This window comes from Ascaphus truei, unplaced genomic scaffold (genome assembly GCF_040206685.1).
Source record: "Ascaphus truei isolate aAscTru1 unplaced genomic scaffold, aAscTru1.hap1 HAP1_SCAFFOLD_1214, whole genome shotgun sequence".
Lineage (NCBI taxonomy): Eukaryota > Metazoa > Chordata > Amphibia > Anura > Ascaphidae > Ascaphus > Ascaphus truei.
In genome coordinates this window covers 20,368-48,185 of record NW_027454085.1, presented here as the reverse complement: position 1 = coordinate 48,185, position 27,818 = coordinate 20,368, and the positions used below count along the sequence as shown (strand labels likewise).

General features: G+C 43.4%; 1 long non-coding RNA gene across 14 annotated transcripts in view; it reads right to left on the bottom strand.

Annotated features, from left to right (window-relative positions):
* Positions 1-27,818, bottom strand: part of LOC142475406 (uncharacterized) — a 51,676-nt gene that overhangs the window by 19,123 nt on the left and 4,735 nt on the right. For 6 of the 14 annotated variants that reach the window (XR_012790924.1, XR_012790922.1, XR_012790925.1 and 3 more), the window contains exons 4-21: positions 27,593-27,696; positions 26,249-26,358; positions 22,735-22,844; positions 21,629-21,724; positions 20,081-20,184; positions 18,744-18,854; positions 17,812-17,909; positions 15,827-15,946; positions 14,711-14,806; positions 13,165-13,268; positions 11,832-11,942; positions 10,892-10,989; positions 8,907-9,026; positions 7,791-7,886; positions 6,243-6,346; positions 4,900-5,010; positions 2,384-2,503; positions 1,268-1,363 (exon numbers count right to left, since the gene is read on the bottom strand). This is a non-coding gene — a long non-coding RNA (uncharacterized LOC142475406). The remainder of the gene's footprint in view (positions 1-1,267; positions 1,364-2,383; positions 2,504-4,899; positions 5,011-6,242; positions 6,347-7,790; positions 7,887-8,906; positions 9,027-10,891; positions 10,990-11,831; positions 11,943-13,164; positions 13,269-14,710; positions 14,807-15,826; positions 15,947-17,811; positions 17,910-18,743; positions 18,855-20,080; positions 20,185-21,628; positions 21,725-22,734; positions 22,845-26,248; positions 26,359-27,592; positions 27,697-27,818) is intronic. The other 8 variants (XR_012790928.1, XR_012790929.1, XR_012790923.1 and 5 more) reach the window with 8 other exon arrangements.

Here is a 27,818-nt window from a genome sequence, read left to right as displayed (position 1 = left end):
GCACCATATGAATTATAAGGGGATGTAAATCTCCCAGTCTCTCTCCATATCCGCAACAGAGCGGGCTCCGGTCAGTGGCATGGATGCCCATATATGGGTATGCTCATATTTGGGCATCCCATGTCACTGACCGGAGCCGGCTCTGAGTATAGGGATATATGCGGAGACGCAGAGGTGCAAGGAAATGGGAGGAGGCACGGTGAGAAACAGGGAGAGACCACAGGAAGATAGAGGGCAACAACTTCCACAAGGTACTTGTATGGGTATAATTGTTTGTATTTTGTGCAGAGGGGGTAATTTCAGATAAAATACAATTCTCCACCCTCTACGAAACAATTCCACTTTGTTCAGTAAGCCAGAAAGTCTTGGTCCCATGTGGACTGAATTTAATGCAAATAAGGTCCTTAATACACAAGTAAAGAATAAAGTTACTTATTCTCTACTGTAAGAAGTGCCACATTGCCCACTATTTGGGTCCTGTGCCCAGATTGTGACCATGCATGGCAGAGGTGAGATTCCCCCAACTCCAATTTGCTACACTCTCCAAGAGAGATAATTGTGATCAGAGGTGGAACTAGGGGAGGGTGTGAGCAGGGTCACTGCCCAGGGAGTAACCTGACTGGGGGCACGGAAATCTCATTTAGTGCATATGTTGCGGCACTGCATTGATTGACCGGTCAATCTGCACTGCTGCCTGTCACAGTGACATCCTGATCGGGCACTGTGATCAGCTATAGCACTGACCCAGGTGAGATAGTTCAGCACTTTACAAGGAGGGAACAGATGTTGTGGGTGACAGATGCTGGAGGTAGGCCAAGACTGTTGGCCAGAGTAACGTGGAGACTTACTGCACTCTGCATGCCCATCCTCTCCCTGACATCAGGGGAAGGAAGTGGCCCTGGGGTGTGTGTAGGTATGCCAGATGTCAGTGTATGCATAAGTAAGTATGCCTGTGTAGTGGGAGGTGTAGGGGCGTTAAGCTGGAGGACTTAAAACAGGCACAAAAGCACATAGATACCTCTGATTATACCGCACCAAATGCTGATAATATCATGCTGTAGCTGCACTTTACAGAAGATGATGCAGATGTCATCATTGGTTGGTGGGTTCATTAAATCAATCCATCATATCATAACCACACTGTGCATATGATGTACTGAATCAGTAACACCAGGAAGACATCTCCATGTTAGGAGTAGAGTTGAAGTTAACAGAATATGTCCAGCACTGTGGTGTGTAGCCCATAAATAATAATTGTGCACATTACCAGAACAACATACTGTCAACTGCAAGATCATTTTGCTGCTTGTAGCGTATGCTCATCCTGTACAGTGTTGTAGTAGATCCGTCTCTTCAGTGTTCACTGCAACAAAAGTAAGACATTGCATTAATATTACAGACGTTTGGGGGCTGAAATCTCACTTCGCTGCGGACAATTTCCCTTTGCATAAGATTCTTGTGATTATGTCAATGATGATCAATAACTGCATCATAACACAGCCGCTCTATACAGAAGATGTACTTGCTCTCATTGGTCATTGAGGTAATACGTCACACAATGTACAGATATAGCAAGGATTATTTCTCCCACTTGTGCATTATGGCATTATGATGGGAAATGTTGTGAGATTCTGCATTATCAGCATCACTGAATCTTTTGGAAATTAAGTGATATTCTATGTTTTAATGCAATATTATGGATGATCAGCCGGTAAAATAATAATAGCTTGCTGTATCTGTAGCCATGCTCTACCCATGATGTGCTGAACCAATGACTGCAGAGAGATTCAGAGTGGTAAACATGACTGGAACGCATCTCTGAATAATGGGCAGCAAAGCAGTGCAGAATAGGAGGTGAAAGTATTTAAAATGGAAGATCCTTAGCAGCTGTGTGGAGAGTAGACAGTACAGACTGACCAAGTAAATGGTAAAAGGAGTAACTTCAACATTACTTGGCTTTGTTCTCCACATTGAAGCTTTCCTCCTCTTTAAATCACTAATACTGATGCCATGTGTAACCTGTACTGAGAGTTATATAATCTACTGGCCTAGATGAAACCATATGATGCAAACAGGATCCATCCCACTCCAGATTCATAGAATTGAACCACCTCAACCTTTCATAACAATCACATAGAACTGCAGCTGTGCGCTACTGCACATGTTCTTGTTATGAATGGTAGTAGATGTGGTCCTTGGGTCTTTACTTCATACTGTAGCCACCCTCTACTCATGATGTATTGAATCAACGAAAACTTGCATGGTTCAGATCACAGGAAGGGGTAGAGTAGAGATGAAAATATTCAATGTGAAACCCGTAGCAGCCGGATTGTGTGGAGTCAATAAAACGACAAATACTAAATGGTAAATGAGAAATATACACATTGCTTATCTGTCTCTGTGTAGTAATTTTCCTTCTCTTCAACTGTCCTTCAAATTTTCTCTTTTGCAAGAAAAGGAACACATGGCTTCAATATTCACTTCTGTTCTGCAGTCATCCCTCCTGAAATAAAAGTTAAGCATTGCATTGTTATTATGATAATACATACAATAAACCTTGCTCCAAACCATTTGATGCAAAGCAAATCCACCTCCCACCCACAGCTGTGCTCCTTCTAGAGCATGCATGTCAAACTCCAGTCCTCGAGGGTCCCAAACAGGCCAGGTTTTCAGTAGGGATATCCTGAAAACCTGGCCTGTTTGCTGCCCTCGAGGACTGGAGTTTGACATCCTTGTTCTTGAGCTTCTACCACGCAAGTCATCCATGTGAGTGACACTGTACTGCAGTCCTGGTCTGCACACAATCTACTGAATCAATGACATCACACTGTAAAGGCAATCTACAAGATGTATTAGTTGTCCACACTTCCGAAATGTTACTTTTATGTCCAAATCACTTATTCCCATGACCTGATATTTGTATTTGTTATTTATAGGATTGTCACAAAGAGTTGATGAGGTCACCAAATGATAGTATGTAGAGAGAAAGAGAGATCTCAGAACAGAGCCCTGATGTATACCCACAGACAGATCAATAGAAGACAAAGACATGTTAGCAACAGAGATGGAGAATGTGTGACAGGAAAGTTATGATGAAAACCAGGATAGAACTGTGTTACGGATACCAAGAGAGAGTTTAGAATATGAAGGAGGAGAGTGATTGAGAGCATCAAACGCAGCAGATAGATCAAGTAGGATTAGTAGGGAAAAGTGACCTTGGGAATTTGCTTTAAGCACAGTCTGTAGAACGAGCTGTACGAAAGGCAGGTTGTAAAGGATCCAGGAGGGAATGTGATTTAAGAATGTTGACATTCTAGCAATTAGGAGACAAACAGCAGGAGGGATACAGGGCAGTAGTTAGTAAGGCACATAGGGTGTAGGTTGTTTCTGAGAAAAGGGTGACCACTACAGGCTTAAAGTAAGAGGGTAAAGAGCCAGAGAATAGGGAGGAATTGAAGATGTGGGTGAGAGTGGGGACTAAGAGATGCAGTAAGGTGTGAGGGGATACGATCTAGAGGGCATGTGGTAGAGGGAGAAGAGAAGATGATTAGCTTCCAGCTCTGTAAGAGAAGAAAAGGAGTCAAATGCAGAAGGAGAATTAGGTAGAAGGAGAGAAGGGGGAAGGGACAGAAGGAATCTCCTTGTGGGTGGCATCCACCTTGCCTCTGAAGTAGTCAAATGCTTGAGGAGAAGTGAAGGAAGGATGGCAAGTGTGAGGAGAAGGTTAGTGGAGGGAGTCAAATACAGGGAAAAAAAGACAGCGTAAATTAAATTTGAGTGTTGATGAATGTGAAAAAAAAGTAGTGTGGTTTGGCCCCAGAGAGCAGCTTTATACAGGACTGGAGACATTTTTACTGTAGAAAAATCAAATATCAATTGTGTGATTTCCTTCATAGGCATTAAGAACAGCGAGTGGAAGTGTGATGAACATGTTTGGGAATTTAGCCAAGGGTGTGGGCTAGAGGGACAAGTGTGTCAGAGCCTAGAGGGGGCATATAGATAGGAGGATAGCATTGTAAGAGTTAATAAGATTGTTAGTTTAAGCGGAAAGAGAGAGAGAGCAGAGAGGTTAGAGTAGATGTCAGAGGAGAGTTTAATTAAGCAGAGGAAAATCAGTGGGACAGGTAAGATGGGGTGAGGGGAATGACTGATTGTGAATGATGAGAGCAGAAGAGGTCATGTACAACTAGAGCCTTGTTAGTCAGAGAACGGACATTCCAGATGGCATAGGAGAAGGGAAGAGAAAAGTAAGGAAAGGAATGTGGATTACATTAGATAGGTTAACACTCTTAGCAGGGAGGCAGAGGCAGGGAGGCCCGATGTGTATATGAGCAGGTTCAAGATTATAAGAGATATCCCACACATCAGCAAACATAGAAGGAGACAGAGATAGGTGTAGAGAGAGACAGAGATAGCTCTATGTAGAGAGAGAGGGACGTAGAGAGAATGAGACAGATAGGCGCAGAGAGAGGGGGCGCAGAGAGAGGAGGCGCCAAAAGAGGGGGCGCAGAGAGAGGGGGCACAGAGAATAGGATATTAAAGAGTGCTTTTCATTGAGCAGTGCAGAAATAGCTGCAATAGAGGTCTGTACAAATGGTGCAGTGTGTAGACACATGCAAAGGTAGGGGAAGGAAAGAGGAGAACATGTGGATAAAAGCAGGAGTGTGGAAGTTAGAGAAATTAGAAAAGTTTAACAGAGGAGTGAGGAAACAGCAAGCAGAAAGAACAAGAGAGAGGTTACATTGGGATGACGTTCTGTGGTAAAGAGAAAATGCTAGGAGAGAGCTTTCAAATATTAGAGGACATGAATTGAGGGAGCAAATGTATAAATCAAAACCTGAGGGGGAGGTATAGCACGAAAGCTTGCACAGCAGATTATAGTCTTAATGTTGCGTGTACCTGTCAGGGTATTCAAGAAGTTAAATTCTCACAAGTGCAGAGTTCATGATGAAATGCTGAATCTAGTCCCCCTCCAATTTAATTTTAATATAACTTTTCCATTCTTCATTACTGCAAAAAGCAAACAAAACAAAACCACATTGCATTACTATTTTCAAAATGGATTGAATGGCATATTCAACAGTGACTGTGTGATGCCAATATTCCCCACTCACTCGTAGTGAAGCACATATTGTACTAGTGTTGAAAGTAGGCCGGTAGAGTCAGGTACGCAGTACTGATAAAACAATAAGTGCCCGTCGTAAGTACCAGCTCCGCAACAGTGCGGGCATCACATTAGTGACGTGGATGAACATATATGGATAAGCCCATATTAAGGCATCACGTGACCAGAGCCGTCACTGACTGGGTATACGTAAAGACGCAGGGAGATGCAAGGAAAGGGAGGGAGAGAGACAGGGAGAAGATGTGAAACGGAGGAAGGCACGGATGGAGGGAGTTCTTCCGAGCTTCTGCGGGCCTCTCTCTTTCACTGGTGCATGCCGGGAGCTGGTCCCAACATCCACAAAGTGTGTGTGTATTATTGGTTGTATTTTATGGGGGTAGGAGGGTAGTGTGTATATTGTGTGTGTGGGAGTATTATATTGTGTGTAGAGGTGCAGAGGAGAGTACTAGATTGTGTATCTTGTGTAAGGGTGTTGTGTATATTGTGTTTGGAGCTATAATATTATTGGGGAGATTAGTATTGAGGAGGTATTATAGTGTGTATTGTGGGGAGTATTAGTGTGTGTATTGTTTGTGGGTGACAGATGCTGGGGGTATGCAGCAATCCCTGCACTGAGGTCCGAGGCGGCTCTGCATCGCTCGCACGCACTGTGGACGACCAAGCATGTGCCCATGATAATCATGGCCTTAGAGGGATGAGAGTGTCAGAGCCTAGAAGGGGTATATATATAATGGAGGAGGGAGGAGGAAGGAGGAGGAGGGAGGAGGAGATGATAGCATTGTAAAAGTTAACAAGATAGTTAGTTTAAGCAGAAAGTGAGGAGAGGTTAGAGATAAGGGTAGATGTCAGAGGAGAGAGTTCAATTAAGCTGAGGTATCGAGTAGGACAGGGGTGAGGGGAATGAGAGGTGGTGGATGAGAGCAGAAGAGGTCATGTACAAATAGACCTTGTTAGTCAGAGAGCAGTCATTCCAGAGGGCACGTGAGAAGTGAAGAGTAAAGTGAGACATGGAATGTGGATTACATTAGATGGGTTAATACGCTTAGCAGGGAGGTGGAGAGAGAGAGGCAAGAGGCAGAGAGTGGTGCAGGGGTTGAGGAAGAGATGTTGCATGTACCTTATCAGAACATTAAAGAACATCAATTCACACTGGTGCAGAGTTGATGATGAATCCAGTTCACCTCCAATTCAATTTTAACAGAAATGTTTCATTCTTCATTACTGAAAAAAAAGAAAAGTAAAAAACATTTCATTACTATTTTCAAAATGGATTGAATTCCCCCAACAATGACTATGTGTTACCAATATATCCCTCTCAGTCCCACTGCAGCATATACTGTACCAGTGTGAAAGTAGGAAGGTACACAGTACCGGTAAAACAATACGTGCCGGTACTATGCACCATATGAATTATAAGGGGATGTAAATCTCCCAGTCTCTCTCCATATCCGCAACAGAGCGGGCTCCGGTCAGTGGCATGGATGCCCATATATGGGTATGCTCATATTTGGGCATCCCATGTCACTGACCGGAGCCGGCTCTGAGTATAGGGATATATGCGGAGACGCAGAGGTGCAAGGAAATGGGAGGAGGCACGGTGAGAAACAGGGAGAGACCACAGGAAGATAGAGGGCAACAACTTCCACAAGGTACTTGTATGGGTATAATTGTTTGTATTTTGTGCAGAGGGGGTAATTTCAGATAAAATACAATTCTCCACCCTCTACGAAACAATTCCACTTTGTTCAGTAAGCCAGAAAGTCTTGGTCCCATGTGGACTGAATTTAATGCAAAGAAGGTCCTTAATACACAAGTAAAGAATAAAGTTACTTATTCTCTACTGTAAGAAGTGCCACATTGCCCACTATTTGGGTCCTGTGCCCAGATTGTGACCATGCATGGCAGAGGTGAGATTCCCCCAACTCCAATTTGCTACACTCTCCAAGAGAGATAATTGTGATCAGAGGTGGAACTAGGGGAGGGTGTGAGCAGGGTCACTGCCCAGGGAGTAACCTGACTGGGGGCACGGAAATCTCATTTAGTGCATATGTTGCGGCACTGCATTGATTGACCGGTCAATCTGCACTGCTGCCTGTCACAGTGACATCCTGATCGGGCACTGTGATCAGCTATAGCACTGACCCAGGTGAGATAGTTCAGCACTTTACAAGGAGGGAACAGATGTTGTGGGTGACAGATGCTGGAGGTAGGCCAAGACTGTTGGCCAGAGTAACGTGGAGACTTACTGCACTCTGCATGCCCATCCTCTCCCTGACATCAGGGGAAGGAAGTGGCCCTGGGGTGTGTGTAGGTATGCCAGATGTCAGTGTATGCATAAGCAAGTATGCCTGTGTAGTGGGAGGTGTAGGGGCGTTAAGCTGGAGGACTTAAAACAGGCACAAAAGCACATAGATACCTCTGATTATACCGCACCAAATGCTGATAATATCATGCTGTAGCTGCACTTTACAGAAGATGATGCAGATGTCATCATTGGTTGGTGGGTTCATTAAATCAATCCATCATATCATAACCACACTGTGCATATGATGTACTGAATCAGTAACACCAGGAAGACATCTCCATGTTAGGAGTAGAGTTGAAGTTAACAGAATATGTCCAGCACTGTGGTGTGTAGCCCATAAATAATAATTGTGCACATTACCAGAACAACATACTGTCAACTGCAAGATCATTTTGCTGCTTGTAGCGTATGCTCATCCTGTACAGTGTTGTAGTAGATCCGTCTCTTCAGTGTTCACTGCAACAAAAGTAAGACATTGCATTAATATTACAGACGTTTGGGGGCTGAAATCTCACTTCGCTGCGGACAATTTCCCTTTGCATAAGATTCTTGTGATTATGTCAATGATGATCAATAACTGCATCATAACACAGCCGCTCTATACAGAAGATGTACTTGCTCTCAATGGTCATGGAGGTAATACGTCACACAATGTACAGATATAGCAAGGATTATTTCTCCCACTGGTGCATTATGGCATTATGATGGGAAATGTTGTGAGATTCTGCATTATCAGCATCACTGAATCTTTTGGAAATTAAGTGATATTCTATGTTTTAATGCAATATTATGGATGATCAGCCGGTAAAATAATAATAGCTTGCTGTATCTGTAGCCATGCTCTACCCATGATGTGCTGAACCAATGACTGCAGAGAGATTCAGAGTGGTAAACATGACTGGAACGCATCTCTGAATAATGGGCAGCAAAGCAGTGCAGAATAGGAGGTGAAAGTATTTAAAATGGAAGATCCTTAGCAGCTGTGTGGGGAGTAGACAGTACAGACTGACCAAGTAAATGGTAAAAGGAGTAACTTCAACATTACTTGGCTTTGTTCTCCACATTGAAGCTTTCCTCCTCTTTAAATCACTAATACTGATGCCATGTGTAACCTGTACTGAGAGTTATATAATCTACTGGCCTAGATGAAACCATATGATGCAAACAGGATCCATCCCACTCCAGATTCATAGAATTGAACCACCTCAACCTTTCATAACAATCACATAGAACTGCAGCTGTGCGCTACTGCACATGTTCTTGTTATGAATGGTAGTAGATGTGGTCCTTGGGTCTTTACTTCATACTGTAGCCACCCTCTACTCATGATGTATTGAATCAACGAAAACTTGCATGGTTCAGATCACAGGAAGGGGTAGAGTAGAGATGAAAATATTCAATGTGAAACCCGTAGCAGCCGGATTGTGTGGAGTCAATAAAACGACAAATACTAAATGGTAAATGAGAAATATACACATTGCTTATCTGTCTCTGTGTAGTAATTTTCCTTCTCTTCAACTGTCCTTCAAATTTTCTCTTTTGCAAGAAAAGGAACACATGGCTTCAATATTCACTTCTGTTCTGCAGTCATCCCTCCTGAAATAAAAGTTAAGCATTGCATTGTTATTATGATAATACATACAATAAACCTTGCTCCAAACCATTTGATGCAAAGCAAATCCACCTCCCACCCACAGCTGTGCTCCTTCTAGAGCATGCATGTCAAACTCCAGTCCTCGAGGGTCCCAAACAGGCCAGGTTTTCAGTAGGGATATCCTGAAAACCTGGCCTGTTTGCTGCCCTCGAGGACTGGAGTTTGACATCCTTGTTCTTGAGCTTCTACCACGCAAGTCATCCATGTGAGTGACACTGTACTGCAGTCCTGGTCTGCACACAATCTACTGAATCAATGACATCACACTGTAAAGGCAATCTACAAGATGTATTAGTTGTCCACACTTCCGAAATGTTACTTTTATGTCCAAATCACTTATTCCCATGACCTGATATTTGTATTTGTTATTTATAGGATTGTCACAAAGAGTTGATGAGGTCACCAAATGATAGTATGTAGAGAGAAAGAGAGATCTCAGAACAGAGCCCTGATGTATACCCACAGACAGATCAATAGAAGACAAAGACATGTTAGCAACAGAGATGGAGAATGTGTGACAGGAAAGTTATGATGAAAACCAGGATAGAACTGTGTTACGGATACCAAGAGAGAGTTTAGAATATGAAGGAGGAGAGTGATTGAGAGCATCAAACGCAGCAGATAGATCAAGTAGGATTAGTAGGGAAAAGTGACCTTGGGAATTTGCTTTGAGCACAGTCTGTAGAACGAGCTGTACGAAAGGCAGGTTGTAAAGGATCCAGGAGGGAATGTGATTTAAGAATGTTGACATTCTAGCAATTAGGAGACAAACAGCAGGAGGGATACAGGGCGGTAGTTAGTAAGGCACATAGGGTGTAGGTTGTTTCTGAGAAAAGGGTGACCACTACAGGCTTAAAGTAAGAGGGTAAAGAGCCAGAGAATAGGGAGGAATTGAAGATGTGGGTGAGAGTGGGGACTAAGAGATGCAGTAAGGTGTGAGGGGATACGATCTAGAGGGCATGTGGTAGAGGGAGAAGAGAAGATGATTAGCTTCCAGCTCTGTAAGAGAAGAAAAGGAGTCAAATGCAGAAGGAGAATTAGGTAGAAGGAGAGAAGGGGGAAGGGACAGAAGGAATCTCCTTGTGGGTGGCATCCACCTTGCCTCTGAAGTAGTCAAATGCTTGAGGAGAAGTGAAGGAAGGATGGCAAGTGTGAGGAGAAGGTTAGTGGAGGGAGTCAAATACAGGGAAAAAAAGACAGCGTAAATTAAATTTGAGTGTTGATGAATGTGAAAAAAAAGTAGTGTGGTTTGGCCCCAGAGAGCAGCTTTATACAGGACTGGAGACATTTTTACTGTAGAAAAATCAAATATCAATTGTGTGATTTCCTTCATAGGCATTAAGAACAGCGAGTGGAAGTGTGATGAACATGTTTGGGAATTTAGCCAAGGGTGTGGGCTAGAGGGACAAGTGTGTCAGAGCCTAGAGGGGGCATATAGATAGGAGGATAGCATTGTAAGAGTTAATAAGATTGTTAGTTTAAGCGGAAAGAGAGAGAGAGCAGAGAGGTTAGAGTAGATGTCAGAGGAGAGTTTAATTAAGCAGAGGCAAATCAGTGGGACAGGTAAGATGGGGTGAGGGGAATGACTGATTGTGAATGATGAGAGCAGAAGAGGTCATGTACAACTAGAGCCTTGTTAGTCAGAGAACGGACATTCCAGATGGCATAGGAGAAGGGAAGAGAAAAGTAAGGAAAGGAATGTGGATTACATTAGATAGGTTAACACTCTTAGCAGGGAGGCAGAGGCAGGGAGGCCCGATGTGTACTGCACCGACACACTTTATTCGAGCAAATACCCAGTATGTACCTGGCAGATACCTGGAATGCGCCGCTCCTCACCTCTGACAAGCCCCGTTGCGTTTGCCTTCCCAGCCTGGGTTCATGCCTGGCTGATGGTTGGCTGATCTGTTAAATGATAATGATTAGGATTTAATAGGCTGCAATGCTTCGCGTGTCTACCAGATGGCATAAATTCATGAATTGTAATGCAGTATATATATATATATATATATACTGTGCAGTATTGCAGCCAGCGGGAATAAAATGCTTCAATCCCTGCCTGGAAAATAACCCAATGTACTCGGGCAGAAAACAGTCACAAACCTCAATACACCCGGGTATACCCGAATTCGTGGGACTAGCCGAGCTCGAATAAAGTGTGTCGCCAGTGTATATGAGCAGGTTCAAGATTATAAGAGATATCCCACACATCAGCAAACATAGAAGAAGACACAGAGATAGGTGTAGAGAGAGACAGAGATAGCTCTATGTAGAGAGAGAGGGACGTAGAGAGAATGAGACAGATAGGCGCAGAGAGAGGGGGCGCAGAGAGAGGAGGCGCCAAAAGAGGGGGCGCAGAGAGAGGGGGCACAGAGAATAGGATATTAAAGAGTGCTTTTCATTGAGCAGTGCAGAAATAGCTGCAATAGAGGTCTGTACAAATGGTGCAGTGTGTAGACACATGCAAAGGTAGGGGAAGGAAAGAGGAGAACATGTGGATAAAAGCAGGAGTGTGGAAGTTAGAGAAATTAGAAAAGTTTAACAGAGGAGTGAGGAAACAGCAAGCAGAAAGAACAAGAGAGAGGTTACATTGGGATGACGTTCTGTGGTAAAGAGAAAATGCTAGGAGAGAGCTTTCAAATATTAGAGGACATGAATTGAGGGAGCAAATGTATAAATCAAAACCTGAGGGGGAGGTATAGCACGAAAGCTTGCACAGCAGATTATAGTCTTAATGTTGCGTGTACCTGTCAGGGTATTCAAGAAGTTAAATTCTCACAAGTGCAGAGTTCATGATGAAATGCTGAATCTAGTCCCCCTCCAATTTAATTTTAATATAACTTTTCCATTCTTCATTACTGCAAAAAGCAAACAAAACAAAACCACATTGCATTACTATTTTCAAAATGGATTGAATGGCATATTCAACAGTGACTGTGTGATGCCAATATTCCCCACTCACTCGTAGTGAAGCACATATTGTACTAGTGTTGAAAGTAGGCCGGTAGAGTCAGGTACGCAGTACTGATAAAACAATAAGTGCCCGTCGTAAGTACCAGCTCCGCAACAGTGCGGGCATCACATTAGTGACGTGGATGAACATATATGGATAAGCCCATATTAAGGCATCACGTGACCCGAGCCGTCACTGACTGGGTATACGTAAAGACGCAGGGAGATGCAAGGAAAGGGAGGGAGAGAGACAGGGAGAAGATGTGAAACGGAGGAAGGCACGGATGGAGGGAGTTCTTCCGAGCTTCTGCGGGCCTCTCTCTTTCACTGGTGCATGCCGGGAGCTGGTCCCAACATCCACAAAGTGTGTGTGTATTATTGGTTGTATTTTATGGGGGTAGGAGGGTAGTGTGTATATTGTGTGTGTGGGAGTATTATATTGTGTGTAGAGGTGCAGAGGAGAGTACTAGATTGTGTATCTTGTGTAAGGGTGTTGTGTATATTGTGTTTGGAGCTATAATATTATTGGGGAGATTAGTATTGAGGAGGTATTATAGTGTGTATTGTGGGGAGTATTAGTGTGTGTATTGTTTGTGGGTGACAGATGCTGGGGGTATGCAGCAATCCCTGCACTGAGGTCCGAGGCGGCTCTGCATCGCTCGCACACACTGTGGACGACCAAGCATGTGCCCATGATAATCATGGCCTTAGAGGGATGAGTGTGTCAGAGCCTAGAAGGGGCATATATATGATGGAGGAGGGAGGAGGAGGGAGGAGATGATAGCATTGTAAAAGTTAACAAGATAGTTAGTTTAAGCAGAAAGTGAGGAGAGGTTAGAGATAAGGGTAGATGTCAGAGGAGAGAGTTCAATTAAGCTGAGGTATCGAGTAGGACAGGGGTGAGGGGAATGAGAGGTGGTGGATGATGAGAGCAGAAGAGGTCATGTACAAATAGACCTTGTTAGTCAGAGAGCAGACATTCCAGAGGGCACGTGAGAAGTGAAGAGTAAAGTGAGACATGGAATGTGGATTACATTAGATGGGTTAATACGCTTAGCAGGGAGGTGGAGAGAGAGAGGCAAGAGGCAGAGAGTGGTGCAGGGGTTGAGGAAGAGATGTTGCATGTACCTTATCAGAACATTAAAGAACATCAATTCACACTGGTGCAGAGTTGATGCTGAATCCAGTTCACGTCCAATTCAATTTTAACAGAACTTTTTCATTCTTCATTACTGCAAAAAAAAAAGTAAAAAACAATGCATTACTATTTTCAAAATGGATTGAATTCCCCCACCAATGACTATGTGTTACCAATATATCCCTCTCAGTCCCACTGCAGCACATACTGTACCAGTGTGAAAGTAAGAAGGTACACTGTACCGGTAAAACAATACGTGCCGGTACTATGCACCATATGAATTATAAGGGGATGTAAATCTCCCAGTCTCTCTCCATATCCGCAACAGAGCGGGCTCCGGTCAGTGGCATGGATGCCCATATATGGGTATGCTCATATTTGGGCATCCCATGTCACTGACAGGAGCCGGCTCTGAGTATAGGGATATATGCGGAGACGCAGAGGTGCAAGGAAATGGGAGGAGGCACGGTGAGAAACAGGGAGAGACCACAGGAAGATAGAGGGCAACAACTTCCACAAGGTACTTGTATGGGTATAATTGTTTGTATTTTGTGCAGAGGGGGTAATTTCAGATAAAATACAATTCTCCACCCTCTACGAAACAATTCCACTTTGTTCAGTAAGCCAGAAAGTCTTGGTCCCATGTGGACTGAATTTAATGCAAATAAGGTCCTTAATACACAAGTAAAGAATAAAGTTACTTATTCTCTACTGTAAGAAGTGCCACATTGCCCACTATTTGGGTCCTGTGCCCAGATTGTGACCATGCATGGCAGAGGTGAGATTCCCCCAACTCCAATTTGCTACACTCTCCAAGAGAGATAATTGTGATCAGAGGTGGAACTAGGGGAGGGTGTGAGCAGGGTCACTGCCCAGGGAGTAACCTGACTGGGGGCACGGAAATCTCATTTAGTGCATATGTTGCGGCACTGCATTGATTGACCGGTCAATCTGCACTGCTGCCTGTCACAGTGACATCCTGATCGGGCACTGTGATCAGCTATAGCACTGACCCAGGTGAGATAGTTCAGCACTTTACAAGGAGGGAACAGATGTTGTGGGTGACAGATGCTGGAGGTAGGCCAAGACTGTTGGCCAGAGTAACGTGGAGACTTACTGCACTCTGCATGCCCATCCTCTCCCTGACATCAGGGGAAGGAAGTGGCCCTGGGGTGTGTGTAGGTATGCCAGATGTCAGTGTATGCATAAGTAAGTATGCCTGTGTAGTGGGAGGTGTAGGGGCGTTAAGCTGGAGGACTTAAAACAGGCACAAAAGCACATAGATACCTCTGATTATACCGCACCAAATGCTGATAATATCATGCTGTAGCTGCACTTTACAGAAGATGATGCAGATGTCATCATTGGTTGGTGGGTTCATTAAATCAATCCATCATATCATAACCACACTGTGCATATGATGTACTGAATCAGTAACACCAGGAAGACATCTCCATGTTAGGAGTAGAGTTGAAGTTAACAGAATATGTCCAGCACTGTGGTGTGTAGCCCATAAATAATAATTGTGCACATTACCAGAACAACATACTGTCAACTGCAAGATCATTTTGCTGCTTGTAGCGTATGCTCATCCTGTACAGTGTTGTAGTAGATCCGTCTCTTCAGTGTTCACTGCAACAAAAGTAAGACATTGCATTAATATTACAGACGTTTGGGGGCTGAAATCTCACTTCGCTGCGGACAATTTCCCTTTGCATAAGATTCTTGTGATTATGTCAATGATGATCAATAACTGCATCATAACACAGCCGCTCTATACAGAAGATGTACTTGCTCTCATTGGTCATTGAGGTAATACGTCACACAATGTACAGATATAGCAAGGATTATTTCTCCCACTTGTGCATTATGGCATTATGATGGGAAATGTTGTGAGATTCTGCATTATCAGCATCACTGAATCTTTTGGAAATTAAGTGATATTCTATGTTTTAATGCAATATTATGGATGATCAGCCGGTAAAATAATAATAGCTTGCTGTATCTGTAGCCATGCTCTACCCATGATATGCTGAACCAATGACTGCAGAGAGATTCAGAGTGGTAAACATGACTGGAACGCATCTCTGAATAATGGGCAGCAAAGCAGTGCAGAATAGGAGGTGAAAGTATTTAAAATGGAAGATCCTTAGCAGCTGTGTGGGGAGTAGACAGTACAGACTGACCAAGTAAATGGTAAAAGGAGTAACTTCAACATTACTTGGCTTTGTTCTCCACATTGAAGCTTTCCTCCTCTTTAAATCACTAATACTGATGCCATGTGTAACCTGTACTGAGAGTTATATAATCTACTGGCCTAGATGAAACCATATGATGCAAACAGGATCCATCCCACTCCAGATTCATAGAATTGAACCACCTCAACCTTTCATAACAATCACATAGAACTGCAGCTGTGCGCTACTGCACATGTTCTTGTTATGAATGGTAGTAGATGTGGTCCTTGGGTCTTTACTTCATACTGTAGCCACCCTCTACTCATGATGTATTGAATCAACGAAAACTTGCATGGTTCAGATCACAGGAAGGGGTAGAGTAGAGATGAAAATATTCAATGTGAAACCCGTAGCAGCCGGATTGTGTGGAGTCAATAAAACGACAAATACTAAATGGTAAATGAGAAATATACACATTGCTTATCTGTCTCTGTGTAGTAATTTTCCTTCTCTTCAACTGTCCTTCAAATTTTCTCTTTTGCAAGAAAAGGAACACATGGCTTCAATATTCACTTCTGTTCTGCAGTCATCCCTCCTGAAATAAAAGTTAAGCATTGCATTGTTATTATGATAATACATACAATAAACCTTGCTCCAAACCATTTGATGCAAAGCAAATCCACCTCCCACCCACAGCTGTGCTCCTTCTAGAGCATGCATGTCAAACTCCAGTCCTCGAGGGTCCCAAACAGGCCAGGTTTTCAGTAGGGATATCCTGAAAACCTGGCCTGTTTGCTGCCCTCGAGGACTGGAGTTTGACATCCTTGTTCTTGAGCTTCTACCACGCAAGTCATCCATGTGAGTGACACTGTACTGCAGTCCTGGTCTGCACACAATCTACTGAATCAATGACATCACACTGTAAAGGCAATCTACAAGATGTATTAGTTGTCCACACTTCCGAAATGTTACTTTTATGTCCAAATCACTTATTCCCATGACCTGATATTTGTATTTGTTATTTATAGGATTGTCACAAAGAGTTGATGAGGTCACCAAATGATAGTATGTAGAGAGAAAGAGAGATCTCAGAACAGAGCCCTGATGTATACCCACAGACAGATCAATAGAAGACAAAGACATGTTAGCAACAGAGATGGAGAATGTGTGACAGGAAAGTTATGATGAAAACCAGGATAGAACTGTGTTACGGATACCAAGAGAGAGTTTAGAATATGAAGGAGGAGAGTGATTGAGAGCATTAAACGCAGCAGATAGATCAAGTAGGATTAGTAGGGAAAAGTGACCTTGGGAATTTGCTTTAAGCACAGTCTGTAGAACGAGCTGTACGAAAGGCAGGTTGTAAAGGATCCAGGAGGGAATGTGATTTAAGAATGTTGACATTCTAGCAATTAGGAGACAAACAGCAGGAGGGATACAGGGCAGTAGTTAGTAAGGCACATAGGGTGTAGGTTGTTTCTGAGAAAAGGGTGACCACTACAGGCTTAAAGTAAGAGGGTAAAGAGCCAGAGAATAGGGAGGAATTGAAGATGTGGGTGAGAGTGGGGACTAAGAGATGCAGTAAGGTGTGAGGGGATACGATCTAGAGGGCATGTGGTAGAGGGAGAAGAGAAGATGATTAGCTTCCAGCTCTGTAAGAGAAGAAAAGGAGTCAAATGCAGAAGGAGAATTAGGTAGAAGGAGAGAAGGGGGAAGGGACAGAAGGAATCTCCTTGTGGGTGGCATCCACCTTGCCTCTGAAGTAGTCAAATGCTTGAGGAGAAGTGAAGGAAGGATGGCAAGTGTGAGGAGAAGGTTAGTGGAGGGAGTCAAATACAGGGAAAAAAAGACAGCGTAAATTAAATTTGAGTGTTGATGAATGTGAAAAAAAAGTAGTGTGGTTTGGCCCCAGAGAGCAGCTTTATACAGGACTGGAGACATTTTTACTGTAGAAAAATCAAATATCAATTGTGTGATTTCCTTCATAGGCATTAAGAACAGCGAGTGGAAGTGTGATGAACATGTTTGGGAATTTAGCCAAGGGTGTGGGCTAGAGGGACAAGTGTGTCAGAGCCTAGAGGGGGCATATAGATAGGAGGATAGCATTGTAAGAGTTAATAAGATTGTTAGTTTAAGCGGAAAGAGAGAGAGAGCAGAGAGGTTAGAGTAGATGTCAGAGGAGAGTTTAATTAAGCAGAGGAAAATCAGTGGGACAGGTAAGATGGGGTGAGGGGAATGACTGATTGTGAATGATGAGAGCAGAAGAGGTCATGTACAACTAGAGCCTTGTTAGTCAGAGAACGGACATTCCAGATGGCATAGGAGAAGGGAAGAGAAAAGTAAGGAAAGGAATGTGGATTACATTAGATAGGTTAACACTCTTAGCAGGGAGGCAGAGGCAGGGAGGCCCGATGTGTACTGCACCGACACACTTTATTCGAGCAAATACCCAGTATGTACCTGGCAGATACCTGGAATGCGCCGCTCCTCACCTCTGACAAGCCCCGTTGCGTTTGCCTTCCCAGCCTGGGTTCATGCCTGGCTGATGGTTGGCTGATCTGTTAAATGATAATGATTAGGATTTAATAGGCTGCAATGCTTCGCGTGTCTACCAGATGGCATAAATTCATGAATTGTAATGCAGTATATATATATATACTGTGCAGTATTGCAGCCAGCGGGAATAAAATGCTTCAATCCCTGCCTGGAAAATAACCCAATGTACTCGGGCAGAAAACAGTCACAAACCTCAATACACCCGGGTATACCCGAATTCGTGGGACTAGCCGAGCTCGAATAAAGTGTGTCGCCAGTGTATATGAGCAGGTTCAAGATTATAAGAGATATCCCACACATCAGCAAACATAGAAGAAGACACAGAGATAGGTGTAGAGAGAGACAGAGATAGCTCTATGTAGAGAGAGAGGGACGTAGAGAAAATGAGACAGATAGGCGCAGAGAGAGGGGGCGCAGAGAGAGGAGGCGCCAAAAGAGGGGGCGCAGAGAGAGGGGGCACAGAGAATAGGATATTAAAGAGTGCTTTTCATTGAGCAGTGCAGAAATAGCTGCAATAGAGGTCTGTACAAATGGTGCAGTGTGTAGACACATGCAAAGGTAGGGGAAGGAAAGAGGAGAACATGTGGATAAAAGCAGGAGTGTGGAAGTTAGAGAAATTAGAAAAGTTTAACAGAGGAGTGAGGAAACAGCAAGCAGAAAGAACAAGAGAGAGGTTACATTGGGATGACGTTCTGTGGTAAAGAGAAAATGCTAGGAGAGAGCTTTCAAATATTAGAGGACATGAATTGAGGGAGCAAATGTATAAATCAAAACCTGAGGGGGAGGTATAGCACGAAAGCTTGCACAGCAGATTATAGTCTTAATGTTGCGTGTACCTGTCAGGGTATTCAAGAAGTTAAATTCTCACAAGTGCAGAGTTCATGATGAAATGCTGAATCTAGTTCCCCTCCAATTTAATTTTAATATAACTTTTCCATTCTTCATTACTGCAAAAAGCAAACAAAACAAAACCACATTGCATTACTATTTTCAAAATGGATTGAATGGCATATTCAACAGTGACTGTGTGATGCCAATATTCCCCACTCACTCGTAGTGAAGCACATATTGTACTAGTGTTGAAAGTAGGCCGGTAGAGTCAGGTACGCAGTACTGATAAAACAATAAGTGCCCGTCGTAAGTACCAGCTCCGCAACAGTGCGGGCATCACATTAGTGACGTGGAGGAACATATATGGATAAGCCCATATTAAGGCATCACGTGACCAGAGCCGTCACTGACTGGGTATACGTAAAGACGCAGGGAGATGCAAGGAAAGGGAGGGAGAGAGACAGGGAGAAGATGTGAAACGGAGGAAGGCACGGATGGAGAGAGGGCGTTCTTCCAAGCTTCTGCGGGCCTCTCTCTTTCACTGGTGCATGCCGGGAGCTGGTCCCAACATCCACAAAGTATGTGTGTATTATTGGTTGTATTTTATGGGGGTAGGAGGGTAGTGTGTATATTGTGTGTGTGGGAGTATTATATTGTGTGTAGAGGTGCAGAGGAGAGTACTAGATTGTGTATCTTGTGTAAGGGTGTTGTGTATATTGTGTTTGGAGCTATAATATTATTGGGGAGATTAGTATTGAGGAGGTATTATAGTGTGTATTGTGGGGAGTATTAGTGTGTGTATTCTTTGTGGGTGACAGATGCTGGGGGTATGCAGCAATCCCTGCACTGAGGTCCGAGGCGGCTCTGCATCGCTCGCACACACTGTGGATGACCAAGCATGTGCCCATGATAATCATGGCCTTAGAGGGATGAGTGTGTCAGAGCCTAGAAGGGGCATATATATGATGGAGGAGGGAGGAGGAGGGAGGAGATGATAGCATTGTAAAAGTTAACAAGATAGTTAGTTTAAGCAGAAAGTGAGGAGAGGTTAGAGATAAGGGTAGATGTCAGAGGAGAGAGTTCAATTAAGCTGAGGTATCGAGTAGGACAGGGGTGAGGGGAATGAGAGGTGGTGGATGATGAGAGCAGAAGAGGTCATGTACAAATAGACCTTGTTAGTCAGAGAGCAGACATTCCAGAGGGCACGTGAGAAGTGAAGAGTAAAGTGAGACATGGAATGTGGATTACATTAGATGGGTTAATACGCTTAGCAGGGAGGTGGAGAGAGAGAGGCAAGAGGCAGAGAGTGGTGCAGGGGTTGAGGAAGAGATGTTGCATGTACCTTATCAGAACATTAAAGAACATCAATTCACACTGGTGCAGAGTTGATGATGAATCCAGTTCACCTCCAATTCAATTTTAACAGAAATTTTTCATTCTTCATTACTGAAAAAAAAGAAAAGTAAAAAACATTGCATTACTATTTTCAAAATGGATTGAGTTCCCCCAACAATGACTATGTGTTACCAATATATCCCTCTCAGTCCCACTGCAGCATATACTGTACCAGTGTGAAAGTAGGAAGGTACACAGTACCGGTAAAACAATACGTGCCGGTACTATGCACCATATGAATTATAAGGGGATGTAAATCTCCCAGTCTCTCTCCATATCCGCAACAGAGCGGGCTCCGGTCAGTGGCATGGATGCCCATATATGGGTATGCTCATATTTGGGCATCCCATGTCACTGACCGGAGCCGGCTCTGAGTATAGGGATATATGCGGAGACGCAGAGGTGCAAGGAAATGGGAGGAGGCACGGTGAGAAACAGGGAGAGACCACAGGAAGATAGAGGGCAACAACTTCCACAAGGTACTTGTATGGGTATAATTGTTTGTATTTTGTGCAGAGGGGGTAATTTCAGATAAAATACAATTCTCCACCCTCTACGAAACAATTCCACTTTGTTCAGTAAGCCAGAAAGTCTTGGTCCCATGTGGACTGAATTTAATGCAAATAAGGTCCTTAATACACAAGTAAAGAATATAGTTACTTATTCTCTACTGTAAGAAGTGCCACATTGCCCACTATTTGGGTCCTGTGCCCAGATTGTGACCATGCATGGCAGAGGTGAGATTCCCCCAACTCCAATTTGCTACACTCTCCAAGAGAGATAATTGTGATCAGAGGTGGAACTAGGGGAGGGGGTGAGCAGGGTCACTGCCCAGGGAGTAACCTGACTGGGGGCACGGAAATCTCATTTAGTGCATATGTTGCGGCACTGCATTGATTCACCGGTCAATCTGCACTGCTGCCTGTCACAGTGACATCATGATCGGGCTCTGTGATCAGCTATAGCACTGACCCAGGTGAGATAGTTCAGCACTTTACAAGGAGGGAACAGATGTTGTGGGTGACAGATGCTGGGGGTAGGCCAAGACTGTTGGCCAGAGTAATGTGGAGACTTACTGCACTCTGCATGCCCATCCTCTCCCTGACATCAGGGGAAGGAAGTGGCCCTGGGGTGTGTGTAGGTATGCGAGATGACAGTGTATGCATAAGTAAGTATGCCTGTGTAGTGGGAGGTGTAGGGGCGTTAATCTGGAGGACTTAAACCAGGCACAAAAGCACATAGATACCTCTGATTATACCGCACCAAATGCTGATAATATCATGCTGTAGCTGCACTTTACAGAAGATGATGCAGATGTCATCAGTTGTTGGTGGGTTCATTAAATCAATCCATCATATCATAGCCACATTGTGCATATGATGTACTGAATCAGTAACACCAGGAAGACATCTCCATGTTAGGGGTAGAGTTGAAGTTAACAGAATATGTCCAGCACTGTGGTGTGTAGCCCATAAATAATAATTGTGCACATTACCAGAACAACATACTGTCAACTGCAAGATCATTTTGCTGCTTGTAGTGTATGCTCGTCCTGTGCAGTGTTGTAGTAGATCCATCTCTTCAGTGTTCACTGCAACAAAAGTAAGACATTGCATTAATATTACAGACGTTTGGGGGCTGAAATCTCACTTCGCTGCGGACAATTTCCCTTTGCATAAGATTCTTGTGATTATGTCAATGATGATCAATAACTACATCATAACACAGCCGCTCTATACAGAAGATGTACTTGCTATCAATGGTCATGGAGGTAATACGTCACACAATGTACAGATATAGCAAGGATTATTTCTTCCTCTGGTGCATTATGGCATTATGATGGGAAATGTTGTGAGATTCTGCATTATCAGCATCACTGAATCTTTTGGAAATTAAGTGATATTCTATGTTTTAATGCAATATTATGGATGATCAGCCGGTAAAATAATAATAGCTTGCTGTATCTGTAGCCATGCTCTACCCATGATGTGCTGAATCAATGACTGCAGAGAGATTCAGAGTGGTAAACATGACTGGAACGCATCTCTGAATAATGGGCAGCAAAGCAGTGCAGAATAGGAGGTGAAAGTATTTAAAATGGAAGATCCTTAGCAGCTGTGTGGGGAGTAGACAGTACAGACTGACCAAGTAAATGGTAAAAGGAGTAACTTCAACATTACTTGGCTTTGTTCTCCACATTGAAGCTTTCCTCCTCTTTAAATCACTAATACTGATGCCATGTGTAACCTGTACTGAGAGTTATATAATCTACTGGCCTAGATGAAACCATATGATGCAAACAGGTTCCATCCCACTCGATTCATAGAATTGAACCACCTCAACCTTTCATAACAATCACATAGAACTGCAGCAGTGCGCTACTGCACATGTTCTTGTTATGAATGGTAGCAGATGTGGTCCTTGGGTCAAAACTTCATACAGCAGCCACACTCTACTCATGATGTATTGAATCAACAAAAACCTGCATGGTACAGATCACAGGAAGGGTAGAGTAGAGGTGAATATGTCCAATGCGAAACCCTTAGCAGCTGGATTGTGTGGAGTCAATAAAACGACAAATACTAAATGAGAAATATACACATTGCTTATCTGTCTCTGTGTAGTCATTTTCCTCCTCTTCAACTGTCCTTCAAAATTTCTCTTCTGCCAGAAAAGAAACACATGGCTTCAATATTCACTGTTCTTCCCTCCTGAAATAAAAGTTAAGCATTGCATGGTTATGATCATACATACAATTAACCTTGCGCCAAACTATGTGATCCAAAGTAAATCCACCTCCCTCCCACAGCTGTGTTCCTTCTAGAGCTTCTACCACACAAGTCATTAATGTTCGTGACACTGTACTGCAGTCACAGTCTGCACACAAAGTACTGAATCAATTACATCACCCTGAAAAGGCAGTCTACATGATGCAATAGTTATCCATAATAACTCTGTCATGCAAATGACAGGAAAACCTATATGTATATCATTAGGGGAGAGGGGAAAAAAATAAATAAAAAATAAGTGCGACAAATTAAAACAGACAATAGGAAAGTAAATCCTTGCCCTGGGAACTTTACAATCTAAGAGAAATGTTAGAAGACTTAAAGAGAGGCAGCAGTTGGGGGAAGAAGTGCAGTAGATAACACTGCTTGTCCTTAATGGTGGGTACTTTTAGTAGAAAGCACTTCTTGGGAACAATAGTTGTTAGCAGTGACTGTGGGTGTGGGACAGTAGCCACGAGTCAAAGTTTTTGAAATTCTTGATTTAAGTCGTGAATTTTAAGATTGGTAAGGAGGAGAACTTTGTAGGTGATACAAAAACTTGATGGGATGCCAGGACAGGGATTTAAGGAGATGAGCAGAGACTGTTGTGGGAGAAAGTGAGATTATTCAAGCAGCAGAGTTTTGCATAGGAGAAAGTTGTGAATCAGGGAGGCCTGTTAATAGTATTTTAAAATAACCCATAGGATAACAGTATACATTGGAGTTTTAGCAGTAGGTTGAGAGGGGAAAGGGAAGATCTTGGTAATATTACAGAGAAAGAGGATCCAAACTTTACCCATGGCCATGCATGTGAATGGAGATGGAATTGAAGAGCCAAATGTTACTCCTAGGCAACATGTTTGATGACAAGATAGATGGTAGTACTGTTTACTGTGATGGAGAAAGGGGATAATATGAGCCCAGTTTTAGACATTAAGGGCCTCATGCAGAGAGCATAGAATTTTAAAATTGGCGAATTTCATAAAAAGTAGCTTTTTTGGAGAGTTTTATTCTCCATATGCAGAAAAGTGCGAATTCTGCTATGTTTAACATGGATGCGTGTGGCGAGTTTAAATTGGCGAGATGCGCGCTTCAGAAACGTGTAAAAACAAATTCGCGCCTTTTTTTCCCCTTTACTATAGGCGGCGAGCGCCATCTTGCCATCTTTTCCTGGCGCGGCAAAAATGCGAGAATCGCGCCATTTTTTGGCGCGAACAGCCGCTACTTGCCGTTCGCACCTCTCTGCATTCGGAGAGTTTTAAAAATGGCGAGATAGAGGTTCTCGCCAGCCGCGAGGCGAATTTTAGCAATTGAAAAAACAAAATGGCGCGTTTTTCGGAACTCGCCATTTTCTGCCGGTTTCTGCGCGAAATTGTACAAAAAATGGCGAATTTCAAAATAACGATGCTCTCTGCATAAGGCCCAGAGTTTAAGGCAGTGGAGTGCCATCCATGAGCATATAGCCAGGAGGCAACCCAAGAGTAGGGACTGGATTGCAGGAGTGAGAGCAGGGGTGGATATTTTTGTGTGTGTATCATCTGCATAGAGATTATACTGTATCTAAGGCCAAAAGAGTTGATGAGGTCACCAAATGATAGTATGTAGAGAGAAAGAGAGATCTCAGAACAGAGCCCTGATGTATACCCACAGACAGATCAATAGAAGACGAAGACATGTTAGCAACAGAGATGGAGAATGTGTGACAGGAAAGTTATGATGAAAACCAGGATAGAACTGTGTTACGGATACCAAGAGAGAGTTTAGAATATGAAGGAGGAGAGTGATTGAGAGCATCAAACGCAGCAGATAGATCAAGTAGGATTAGTAGGGAAAAGTGACCTTGGGAATTTGCTTTAAGCACAGTCTGTAGAACGAGCTGTACGAAAGGCAGGTTGTAAAGGATCCAGGAGGGCATGTGATTTAAGAATGTTGACATTCTAGCAATTAGGAGACAAACAGCAGGAGGGATACAGGGCGGTAGTTAGTAAGGCACATAGGGTGTAGGTTGTTTCTGAGAAAAGGGTGACCACTACAGGCTTAAAGTAAGAGGGTAAAGAGCCAGAGAATAGGGAGGAATTGAAGATGTGGGTGAGAGTGGGGACTAAGAGATGCAGTAAGGTGTGAGTGGATACGATCTAGAGGGCATGTGGTAGAGGGAGAAGAGAAAATTATTAGCTTCCATCTCTGTAAGAGAAGAAAAGGAGTCAAATGCAGAAGGAGAATTAGGTAGAAGGAGAGAAGGAGGAAGGGACAGAAGGAATCTCCTTGTGGGTGGCATCCACCTTGCCTCTGAAGTAGTCAAATGCTTGAGGAGAAGTGAAGGAAGGATGGCAAGTGTGAGGAGAAGGTTAGTGGAGGGAGTCAAATACAGGGAAAAAAAGACAGCGTAAATTAAATTTGAGTGTTGATGAATGTGGAAAAAAAAGTAGTGTGGTTTGGCACCAGAGAGCAGCTTTATACAGGACTGGAGACATTTTTACTGTAGAAAAATCAAACATCAAGTGTGAGATTTCCTTCATAGGCATTAAGAACAGCGAGTGGAAGTGTGATGAACATGTTTGGGAATTTAGCCAAGGGTGTGGGTTAGAGGGACGAGTGTGTCAGAGCCTAGAAGGGGCATATAGATAGGAGGATAGCATTGTAAGAGTTAATAATTTAATAGCATTGTAAGAGTTAGTTTAAGTGGAAAGAGAGAGAGAGCAGAGAGGTTAGAGTAGATGTCAGAGGAGAGTTTAATTAAGCAGAGGAAAATCAGTGGGACAGGTAAGATGGGGTGAGGGGAATGACTGATTGTGAATGATGAGAGCAGAAGAGGTCATGTACAACTAGAGCCTTGTTAGTCAGAGAACGGACATTCCAGATGGCATAGGAGAAGGGAAGAGAAAAGTAAGGAAAGGAATGTGGATTACATTAGATAGGTTAACACTCTTAGCAGGGAGGCAGAGGCAGGGAGGCCCGATGTGTATATGAGCAGGTTCAAGATTATAAGAGATATCCCACACATCAGCAAACATAGAAGGAGACACAGAGATAGGTGTAGAGAGAGACAGAGATAGCTCTATTTAGAGAGAGAGTGACGTAGAGAGAATGAGACAGATAGGCGCAGAGAGAGGGGGCGCAGAAAGAGGGGGCGCCGAAAGAGGGGACAGAGAATAGGATGTACAGGAGTGCTTTTCATTGAGCAGTGCAGAAATAGCTGCAATAGAGGTCTGTACAAAAGTGCAGTGTGTAGACACATGCAAAGGTAGGGAAATGAATTGAGGGAGCAAATGTATAAATCTAAACCTGAGGGGGAGGTATAGCACAAAAGCTTGCACAGCAGATTATAGTCTTAAAGTTGTGTGTACCTGTCAGGGCATTGAAGAAGGTAAATTCTCACAAGTGCAGAGTTCATGATGAAATGCTGAATCCGTTCCCCTCCAATTTAATTTTAATATAACTTTTCCATTCCTCATTACTGCAAAAAGCAAACAAAACAACACAACATTGCATTACTATTTTCAAAATCAATTGAATGGCATATTCAACAGTGACTGTGTGATGCCAATATTCCCCACTCACTCGTAGTGAAGCACATATTGTACTAGTGTTGAAAGTAGGCCGGTAGAGTCAGGTACGCAGTACTGATAAAACAATAAGTGCCTGTCGTAAGTACCAGCTCCGCAACAGTGCGGGCATCACATTAGTGACGTGGATGAACATATATGGATAAGCCCATATTAAGGCATCACGTGACCAGAGCCATCACTGACTGGGTATACGTAAAGACGCAGGGAGATGCAAGGAAAGGGAGGGAGAGAGACAGGGAGAAGATGGGAAATGGAGGGAGGCACGGATGGAGAGAGGGAGTTCTTCCGAGCTTCTGCGGGCCTCTCTCTTTCACTGGTGCATGCCGGGAGCTGGTCCCAATATCCACAAAGTGTGTGTGTATTATTGGTTGTATTTTATGGGGGTAGGAGGGTAGTGTGTATATTGTGTGTGTGGGAATATTATATTGTGTGTAGAGGTGCAGAGGAGAGTACTAGATTGTGTATCTTGTGTAAGGGTGTTGTGGATATTGTGTTTGGAGCTATAATATTATTGGGGAGATTAGTATTAAGGAGGTATTATAGTATGTATTGTAGGGAGTATTAGTGTGTGTATTGTTTGTGGGTGACAGATGCTGGGGGTATGCAGCAATCCCTGCACTGATGTCCGAGGCGGCTCTGCATCGCTCGCACGCACTGTGGACGACCAAGGATGTGCCCATGATAATCATGGCCTTAGAGGGATGAGTGTGTCAGAGCCTAGAAGGGGCATATATATGATGGAGGAGGGAGGAGGAGGGAGGAGGAGGAGATGATAGCATTGTAAAAGTTAACAAGATAGTTAGTTTAAGCAGAAAGTGAGGAGAGGTTAGAGATAAGGGTAGATGTCAGAGGAGAGAGTTCAATTAAGCTGAGGTATCGAGTAGGACAGGGGTGAGGGGAATGCGAGGTGGTGGATGATGAGAGCAGAAGAGGTCATGTACAAATAGACCTTGTTAGTCAGAGAGCAGACATTCCAGAGGGCACGTGAGAAGTGAAGAGTAAAGTGAGACATGGAATGTGGATTACATTAGATGGGTTAATACGCTTAGCAGGGAGGTGGAGAGAGAGAGAGGCAAGAGGCAGAGAGTGGTGTAGGGGTTGAGGAAGAGATGTTGCATGTACCTTATCAGAACATTAAAGAACATCAATTCACACTGGTGCAGAGTTGATGATGAATCCAGTTCACCTCCAATTCAATTTTAACAGAACTTTTTCATTCTTCATTACTGCAAAAAAAAGTAAAAAACATTGCATTACTATTTTCAAAATGGATTGAATTCCCCCAACAATGACTATGTATATCCCTCTCAGTCCCACTGCAGCACATACTGTACCAGTGTGAAAGTAG